Source organism: Pinus tabuliformis, chromosome 3_1, assembly GCF_031772625.1.
Source record: "Pinus tabuliformis cultivar Carrire ecotype Pingquan chromosome 3_1, CPIR1, whole genome shotgun sequence".
NCBI classification, from domain to species: domain Eukaryota; kingdom Viridiplantae; phylum Streptophyta; class Pinopsida; order Pinales; family Pinaceae; genus Pinus; species Pinus tabuliformis.
In genome coordinates this window covers 94,570,320-94,581,208 of record NC_142301.1, presented here as the reverse complement: position 1 = coordinate 94,581,208, position 10,889 = coordinate 94,570,320, and positions in this window count along the sequence as shown.

Sequence of the window (10,889 nt, the reverse complement as noted above, 5' to 3'; positions counted from 1 at the left end):
GCGATCTTGAAGAAAATATATTTAACGACCATTTGAGTATGATTTAGGGAATACGACACCCAGTTCGTTAGCAAACATGTGGCCACATCCCTGTGAGGAATTACCCAGTGATGATGACGCAGAGTAGAGGAATTCGAATGGACAGAGGAAAGGAAACCAAAAGGCTGGGAAGCGGAAACGAGCAGTTAGAAGAACAGGCTGGTTTAAAAGCCATGAACTGATAGAAGCATAGAAGAAGGGGGCAACACATAGAGACGTAGAAAGCTAATAACAGAGAATAGAGAGTAGAAGCCGAGTTGAGTTGAAGGTAGCATTGAGCCAGACAGAGCTAGAGAGACTTAAAGAGTCTGTGTACTCCATTGAAGGCTTGAGAGGTTCAAGCAAACTCCTCGGCGACAGAGCCAGAGAGACTTAAAGAGTCTGTGTACTCCATTGAAGGCTTGAGAGGTTCAAGCAAACTCCTCGGCACATGCCTGTCATATTACTGTGACCCTCAGAGGTCGAGTTTTAGTAAGGAGAGTCTGTGAACTCCATTCCTACTGACTTCATTCTGTTAGTGAGACTCGAATCGAGCTCAATGTTGTAAAAACTCTACTTGAAAACATAATAGAGAGGCCACCACTGAAAGGCTAGACCAGGCTAGACCACTGTTATGTTTTCTTTGAATTGCCTTAGTGTCTATATATTCTAGCAATCTTATTAATCCATTGCATAAGTAACATAGGCACATCCATGCACATGAGTTTGTAATACCTTTCATTCTTTATCCTGGATAAATTCCAGATCATTTATAGCCCTAGATCTGCCTCCACACAGATCTATTAGCTGATAGGGCTCGGTACTGCAACTCCCTTTAAACAGCTTCTAGACCTTCATGAAGGTCTATGATTGGTCTTTGCAGACCCTTAATAGTCGAATCATCCACTTATGCGCATCAAGAAGTAACCCTAGATCTGAGTTCACGCAGATCTACTTAATTATTTAATAAACATAATAGAATATGTCACAATCTTCATGAAATTACTTAACATGCATTGCATACAGTTATTAAGACTTATTCCATAGAGTCGCGCATCATTAGATCAATATTTCATAAATAAATTATTCATCCACAACATATATCGCAAGCATAAATAACATAAGTAAACAGATAAACACAGGAATTCTTCAATAATCTTCTTTATTGATCTTCAGTTCAGGTTTATAGACTCAAAAATACCCTGCACACTCAGTTATAGGGGTCCGCGCACTCAACTATGGACTCTATCTAGGACTCTACGCACTCAGATGTAAAGCATTTCTCTCCTATCTGACCCACTCTCTGCGCTATCTTCTATTGACCCATTACATAGACATATTATTATTCATTGCCTTAGACTCTCTAAGACACACCTATTTATACAATCCCATGGTCTGCAGACCATGGGTGGGTATCAAAGCCAACTCAAATTTACATAAACAAAGAGCTAAATCCCTTTTGACTCCTAACCATCTATGCACTCCGCATCCACAAATTGCGGAGACTTTACATCTTTTACAAAAATTACATCAAAACTTATGTTACTTTAACCCCAAAACTGACCTAGGGGACCCCATCTCAACACCTTGCTCATTCAATTTCTATAAGGGAAACAAAAATATGTCTACCTGATGGAATAAAAATAAAATAAACTAGAACTGAAGCAGACTTAAAGGTTCCCTCTGTAGAAAACTTTAGGAACTGCTCATGAATGGAATCTGCTAGAAACTCGTTGTAGTTGAAGATGATTAAGGGCTTCTCACTTGTTCGAAGACTGATAAAAATCCTATGATGGCCTCATCAACCCACCGATTGTGTTGATAGCCCAGTAAACAAGAAACAATGGAGATAATATGTTTGGTCATCTCAGGGAACATGGAGGATGAATAGGGTGGCTTTTTCTTAGGCAATTAGGCATCCTCTAAGAGGAATGTTTCAAAAATCTTTGCTCTGTGTGGGAAGGTGAGGTTCTTGTAGAGTTCCGTGAGGGGATCTACTGAAAAATGTTTTAGACAGGAAGAATTTTGAATTTGCAGCATTTGGGAAATGGAATCGGAGGTAATTGTGAAAAGGATATCATTGTTTTGGGCCACAATTTCCCTATGACTAGGAATGTACCAAAAGTGGCACCATGAAATGAATTCAAGGAAATGGTAGGTTTGAGGAAAAATGAATTGATGTAGGAAGGATTCCCACAAACTCAATTGATCACTGAGATCAATAAAATTATGTTTTAACCAGTTGTGGAGTTCATAGAGGTCAAACTCGCAACTAGTTTCAAGGATTTTATACTCCTAGTTTACCACTGGTTGATGGTCCAAATAAATTATAGGGGGTAGAAGGGGGTTTTCATCTATAGCCTTAGATTTTCCTTTAGGAGCCATGCTGGAAAGGAAAGAGCTAGGAAATTAGAATTACCTAGGAAGTGGCTGGATGAAAATTGGTGGTTGGGTGACCAGTTGCAGTGGTAGTTTTCTTGCTAACTGGGCACTAGAATAGTTTGATGGTTGACTGGGCGTTGTAGCAGTTTGATTGTTGACTGGGCACTGGAACAAGTTTATGGTCTATATGTGTCTTGGAACAGCAAAGGGAAGGGCGAATGAATTGGTCCAAGCTTTATTAATATAGAACTGACTTACTGTTGATGAATTACCCGTTTAATGGAGCGAGTCCATTATTTTGGGTTGGAACGGTTAGATAACGAGTGCAATGGATGTGCCACGTGGTGGGAGCACATTGGATTGGAGTGGGGAAGGATGTGACCGTGATAGGAGAAGAGCAAATGGGGAGTCCCATGTGGCGGCATTGTATTGGATCGGAGTGGGGATGGGAGGTGAAAATTGGCGAAATAGGATTGGAGCGAGGGAGCATAGGGTCAACAGTCCTTTTAGTCGAGAGGCAGAAAAAAAGTTTTTAGAGCGGTGGGGGGGATGGTAAGAAGATTTAGGTGGGAAGGGGGCAGTTGGGGGGGGGGGGTGTCCAAAATATGCCATGGGATGACACGTTGCAAAAGTGGTATGAGGGGAAACCACTTTTTGTACCCCCCCATCGATTAACTGTCGGAGGGGTAGGGCGGGGTCTAAAGTCATCACTTAACATTGATCTGGGCGGGTGAGATTGCGACCCTTCATTGCTACACCAAATTTATTATAAAATGAGAAATCGTCGTATCAATCAAAACTTTATTTAACTATTATAATCACGCTTTAACAATGTGATTACATTAATTACATTAACTTTATTAAAAACTAACTTAACCGCGATTACATTGTGTGGTTAAATAATCACTTATTTTAACTTAAACACACTTTATTTAAATAATCTAATTGCTTGAATGGTGCGGTTAAACCATTAAAACTATTTATCTTACTCTAATGTGGCATTTAGACTAGCTGCACATTATTTTTTATTTTCTAAAGGTATTTCTAATCACATTTTGTTTTTAATTTTTATTTTTAAATGTAGTGGCATTTGAATTTTGTCACTTATTGGGGGTATTTTCATTTTATTTTATTTTATTTTTATTCCTTTTATTTTTTCACACATATATTTTTTCTTCTATATCCCCTTTCTTTCCATTTCTTTTTCTTTTTCTTGGAAATAATTTGCAGAATGACACATTATTTATGATATCTCATATAAAAATCAACAGATAATCATCAATTGATCCTATAAATTATAGGACCCTAATAATGGCTCCAATAGGGATGACATCCTCCTTATGAGGTGTCACGAATGTTGTAGATTAGTAGCCTTTATCCATTGGGCAAGTTGTCCTTATTCTGAACTTAAATTGATTTAACTGTTGTTATTCTTAAATATGGGCAACAAATCACCAGAATCTTAGGGCCTTCTCTTCAAACTTCAATTCCTAATGCTAGCCACCTTCGCTCTTGCAATGGATAGTAAAATGATACTTACAACTATTCTAAATGAAAACTGATATATTCTTGAGGAAAGTAGTGTTTGAGAAGTCTGCCATTAACAGGTCTACCTGGCAGTCCCTCTCCAGTGAAGTCATTCAAAAAGAATGTATTGTTACCTCTAAAAGTCTCAATTTGTAAGGCCCTTTCCACATACTGTCGAATTGACCATGCTTACCTTTGTCTTCATTCCTTGAGTCCCATTTTAACACAAGATCGTTTATTTAGAAGTCATCAGCTTTTTTCCTTCTATCATGGATCTTCTTAATTTTATCCTGAATGAGTTGAGTTTTGTTGTTATACCTCCTCCCTGGACTGCTGCAATTGTATGGTTTGATTGATCCTTCTCTGTAAATAATTTGTTTCCACTTGTGATTCTTGTAGTAGTTTTAGCATAGGGATTCCCGAGGAAGTAGGAAAAATTTCTTCTACTCCATATACTAATTGAAATGTAGACATCCCATTAGATTTTTTAGTGCTAATTTTGTCAACCTAGAGGGCATTAATCAACTTCTTATGCCAGTATTTTTTATTTTCCTGCAATAGTTTTTTGATGATGTTGACTAGACTCTTATTAGAAGACTCAGCTAACCCATTCCCTTGTGGATAATACGAAGTAGAGTGTCCTAATTTCATATTATACTTATGGAAAAAGTCAATCATTCTATTTGATTTGAGTGCAACAGAATTATCAGTGATGATCTTATGTGGACATCCAAACCTAGACAAAATATTACCTTCTAAAAACTAAATGATTATAGTGTGTGTTACCTGTCTGGTTGGAATAGCCTCGATCCACTTGGAAAAGTAGTCAATGGTTGTCAAGATACATCTATGTTGATCTGAAGAGCTTGCATGGATTTCCCTAATAAAATCATGACCCCACTGTTGAAAGGTAACTTCAACTGAAATGGGTTTCAAAGGTAGAGGCAAAATCTTTCTCTTGCCTTCAAAGATTTGGCATTGGTGGCGTGTGGTAAATTTCTTATGCACATTTGAAAACAAGGTAGGCCAGTAAAAACCATCCCTCTAGATTTTTATGGTTGTGGTATTCCATTATAAATGTCCTCCATGGTATTCTTGATGAAATTCTTCCATGACCCTGTCAGCTTCATCCTTCAACAAACAATTTAGCAAAATACCTCCAACATCTTTCCAATATACAATCTGATCTAAAATGCAGAATTTCATAGCTTTCAACTTGAGAAACCTAGATTTTGTCTTTTTTAAACTAGGAGGAGCTTGTAAATTTTGTAATACAAAGATAATATATGCATACTAAGGATAGGTAACAAAGGCTTCTGATACATTGGAGTCACCAACTCTTTTTGTTCATTAAGTGCAGCTATAAAATTATTATCTAGTACATGAAAATTGGACTCAGCCATTAGCTTAGCCAATCCTCGACCTTTGATGAGTTTGGTAGGTCTTATATAAAAGTCATATTCTAGGATAACTAGAATCCATTTTCCTATTCTCCCATCTGGGTTAGTTTGTGTAAGGATATCTTTTACAACAACACTTGGAATAAATGCAGTGATATGGGAATGTAGGATGTACACTCTAAAGTCTTTCAATGCCTTCACTAAAGAAAATGATTGTTTCTCCACGATATTATATCTAAATGAGGCATCTCTTAAAGCTTTGCTGAAGAAAGCTATATGTTGTTCATGTCCTTCACTATTTTCTGTAACAAGACAATTGCAATAATATGTTCATATTCAAAAGAAAAAATCATAAAATCCTTTGTAAAGTTGGGGCTAATTAAACTAGTATCAGTGGTTAAAGCTATATTTACTACACTAAAATATTTCTTGGCTTCAATATTCCATTTTATTTCAATATATTTCTTTAGCATGTTTGTAATAGCTCTTAAGATTTCGGCCAGATTTGGGATAAATCTCCTAAGGAAATTTATCTTACCTATGAAGGAGTGAATTTCTTTATTGTTTTTGGGAGGGTCAATTTTCAATATGGCTTCGACTCTGTTAAGATCTATTCTGATTTCTTTTTTCAAAATAATGTGACCCAAAATTTTTCCCTCCTCAAATCCAAAAATAAATTCTTGGGGTTCAAGGAGATACCATATTTTCTGCATTTTTCAAAAACTTTTCTCGAGTGTAATAGGTGTTCTTCATCTGTTTTTGAAAAGACAGTAATATCATCTAGGTAAATTACAATGAAAACATTGAAGAAAATCTAAAACTGAATTTCTGTAGGCTCTTAATCTAGGGTTTTTGGTTGAGTAATCACCTTTAATATATTTAATGATGAGTTTTGAATCCCCATGCACAGAAATTATTTTTTCCCCTAACCTCTTTAAAAGTTGTAGTCCTAAGATTAATATTTCATATTCAACTATATTGTTTGTACATTGAAAATTTAGCTTGTAAGAATGTCCCTTAGCTATATTTGTTTGTTAGTTTACAATGAAAACGCCTGTCCCTACTCCTTCCTTTCTCACAGCCCCCTCAAAATCCATATTCCACATGGCTTCTCCCTCTTCATCTTGTTTCTTAGCATCTAACTTTATATTCTCTATCTTACTCAATTCATCTTCCAAGTGTGATACTTTTTCCTCTACATATCCATCATTATACAAAATAAAGGAGTCTAAATCTGAATGCACAAAGTACTGGGGGTAATTGTTTGGTTTTTCTTGGCTACTAACCATGTACTTCATTAATGTCTCCTTGTATAATCTTATCTGCTGAACAAAAACGGAATGGTAGCATAGCTCATATCCATTTGCAAAGTACCCTGTAACTTGGCTACCCATGATCATGATAGTAACATTCCATACTTAGGAGGTATGTCTACTACTGTAATGTCCATGACTAGACTCTTTGCTAATATTTGGACTAGTGTGACACAAAGATCTTTGATAAGACTTAAGCATCTTACTTTTCTAGAGTCAAAAGAATATAAATCTTTGTAGGGTTTGGTTATGTCTAATCCTAGTTTCTCCATGATGGCTCTAGGCATAAGGTTGTGTGAGGCACCAAAGACGAGCATGGCATTATGCAGGATTTTGTCATGAATGTTTAAACTGATATATAAAGGTGGCACACTAGCCTCTTGAGACTTCCCTTAAACTTCAAGTCCAAATAACAACTCAGGTTGGTCATCAGTTAAGTTGATCATGTCTGTCCCTTCCCCTATCTTTAGAGCTTTCATGACTTGAGGTCTATATGCATTTTTGTTGATTAATTTTGTGAGAGGAATAGAAATTTTCACTTTGGCCAATTCATTTTCAATGCTGAAAGTTGTCTGAGGTTTATCTATCTCTTTGATATTTAGATCCTGTTTTTTAGAAGTCTCCTTTTGAGAATCACCTTTTGACTAACTAGTAGAAGGGGTGTCATTCTGAATTTTCTTGGGAGGATTTTCAACGACCTTTTTACTTCTCAAATTGGAATGTTTGTGCACCTCCATGATAGAATTTTGGTATCCTTATTTATAATCATTTGACTCTAAAAGGAAGGACTTCTGGTTGGGAAAGAAAGAACAGATATTGTTCCTCTTTAGTTAAGAAAATGTGGTCAATTTCACTTTCCTCAAATAAGTTTATTTGATTTTCTTCATGATCCTCTGGTAGCTAAGATTCTTCATCTGTATAATTCTCATGGAAAGGATGTCTAATTTGTTGTTGATCAGTTTGGCCTCTCTATTCTCTTTGTTTTATTTAAGGTGGGTTTCTCCTAAAACCACGATTTCTAATTGGAGTGCCATCTTGATTTCCTCTTGGAAGAGTCCTATCAGTTAAACTTATCATTTCCATCAATTTTTCCATTGTTTTAACTAATGTATTTATCTTAGCATCTGATGAGGAAGAAGAAGGTCCTTCCTGAATAGTGACTCTCCTATCAGCTTTTAGTCTAGCTCTCTTTGCCAACATATTAGTTTCCACATTGACTGCATTTCTCTGCATTTCCTCAAGGGTAGTAGGGTTTCTCTCTCTAATTTGGTAAGACATGTCTGGACCAAATCCATCTGGGAATTTTATCAGAGCTAGTCCTGGTGGGGGTTGTATAGCAGTTGGGATAGAATTGTAAATTTTATTAAATCTAGTGAAATAGTCCTAGACTATTTCACCACAGGCTCTTTTGATACTCTCATATTCAACTAATATTTGAAGAGGGCTTTTCGTTACTTCCCAACTTTTAAGGAAAATTTGGTGAAATTGTGCGAGATATGGGATAGAGGTGGCTAGAAATTATTTAAACCATTTCTTAACTTATCTTGTGAGACTTTGATCACATAGTCTCAACTTCACATCATCATCATCAATTTCTTGCAAATCTAAATAATCATTCATTTTATCTATATGTTGTTGAGAAGTGATTAGCCCTGTGCTATCGAATTGAGGTATTCTACTCTGGTAATCTTGTGGCATGGAATTGAGTTTCCCAGGTAAAACCATGGGGGCATAATGACTTGCCATGATAGGTAAATGAGAGGAAGATGTAACTACAATAGATGTTGTTATGAAACCAGCTCAAGAAAAGATAGATCAACGCCTTAGAATTCAGCCTCTTCGAGGGGGCAACCTCCTTTACATTACATAAATGAACAATTCTTGGATGATACAAATGAAAAGACCTCCTTTCTATATATAGGAGTCTAAGGGGTCATAACATAATCAGAGCCGACATAAAAATAATAATGTAAGGGCATAATAATAACAATAGTGGGCTTCTATGGGGCACAATAGTAACAATATGGGCACTATATGGGTGCATCAATATAATAAGTGGGTTGTACTAATAACAATAAGGGGTTACACTACTAGTATAGGGGCCTAACATGCCCCTCTCCTTCAAAAAGCGTTTTCCTCAACGCTTGAGTAGTTCTTGATGCTTCTGTATAAAATTCTTGTCCTCCCATGTGGAATCTTTAGCAGGTAAGTTCTTCCACTTGATGAGATACTCTTAAATTGATCGATTTTGTAGCTGTCGAGTTCTTGTTTCTGTGATTGCTCCAGGTTCCAATATGATTTTTCCTTCCTCTTCAATTTATGGCAATATTGTTTGAATTGGGATCTTTTGCAACTTTTGAATAAGTGGCCATACTTCTTCATCCTTCTTCCATTCATCCCTTGCTTCATTTATCCAATCTGGTTGGATAATAAAAATAGCGCAAAAAATGCTTCCACATCCTCATCTTTGAAGAGTCTTCCCATTCGGTAAGGTCGCCATTTTTTAAGTGCATGTAGTATTGCCAACATTTCCTTCTCATAAATAGCTTTCTTGAGATGTAGAAGTAAAAATACCCAATCACCTACATCAAAACATTTTTCACTACAATGTTGATCTACCTGTTGTTTCATTTGATTTTGCACCAAAGTGGTGTTATCCTTTAAAAGTTGGAGAACTTGTTGTTGATGCTCGATGTGATCTTTCACTGCTTGAACCTTTTTCTTCTTGATATGTCCTTCTATCTCTAGAGTTTGAGGAGTGGTAATTTCTTCCAATCCTTTACAATATATGGTCGGATTCATTTCTTGATGCTCGATGTGATCTTTCACTTCTTGCACCTTTTTCTTCTTGATATGTCCTTCTATCTTGAGAGTTTGAGGAGTGTTAATTCTTGCCAATGCTTTACAAGATATGGTCTGATTCGTTTCTTCTTTCTCTGGGGTTGGGTCCTGGCATATATCTTCTTCTTTTGATATTTCTTGATACTTTTCTTCCTCTTCTTCATATTCTATGTAAAATAATTTCTTCTCAGCACACTTATGACATTTAGTGCATTTGCTATCACAATTGTAACAAAGCCCTTTTTCTCTTTTTTCTTCCAATTGTTGTGGTGTAACCCTTGTAGGTTGTGGAAGGCTAGGAGAAACAACACTTCCATCTTTATAGTTGTGAGGGGTATGCTTCCTGGTTTCCATAATTTTGCTTTCCACTATGTCACAAAGCCCTTTTACTCTTTCCAATTGTTGTGGTGTTGCTCTAAAGAAGGTGTTTCTCTTTGTATCCTCATAATGTGCCATCATTTCCTCCATGAAAATTGACCACGTAACAAGTTGTTTACAAGAACAAAGCCCTTTGTACCATAAAAAATGATCTGGTTCTAAATATGAAGATGCAATACATACCTTTTGTAACAGTTGTACACCATGTAGATTAAAATATTGCTCCATTTGAAGTATCCAATTTACCGGATCCTTGCCATCAAACTTCCTCATCTTGCTTTTTCTTGATTTTAGGAGCTCGACCTTGAAACCACTGTAACTTTATACTTTTGGATCTTTAAGTTCTAAAATTTCACCCTGTAGTAGCCTTCTATGTCCTCTTTTCAATGCAACTAGTCTGATCCAAATTGGATTCTCCAAGAAAGAGTTATGCACAATCTCCCGTAGTGACCTGATTGTAGACTAGTTCAGTAGAGTGAACTTGTATGAAGTGCCACGTGTCACTGTTTCAAGCTTTGACTCTGAAAAATATATAAAAGAAAACTACCGTCTGTCCTCTTTCTGTACCTTCTTGAGAAATTTCAATCCGATGCTCAGAAATAAAGTTATGACGATTTTCCTCAGGTCACCTGTTTGGAATGTAATTCAGAAGTCTGCACAAAGACCAACTTCCTCAGATCATATCTACGCAAATATCGTGCGAAAAGATCTGAAATTCTGACCCAAGGTTCAGCACGATTTCTTCTCAAATGGGTTTTTTTTGCGACTTCTGAAACGTCACAGAAAAAAAGTTCTAGCGAAAATGCCACGATGACCTGTTTGGAGCAGCGAAACCCTAGAATCCAAAGCTCTAATACCAAATGTTATGAAACCAGCTCAAGAAAAGATAGGAAAGATAGATCAATGCCTTAGAATTCAGCCTCTTCGAGGGGGCAACCTCCTTTACATTACATAAATGAACAATTCTTGGATGATACAAATGAAAATACCTCCTTTCTATATATAGGAGTCTAAGGGGTCATAACATAAT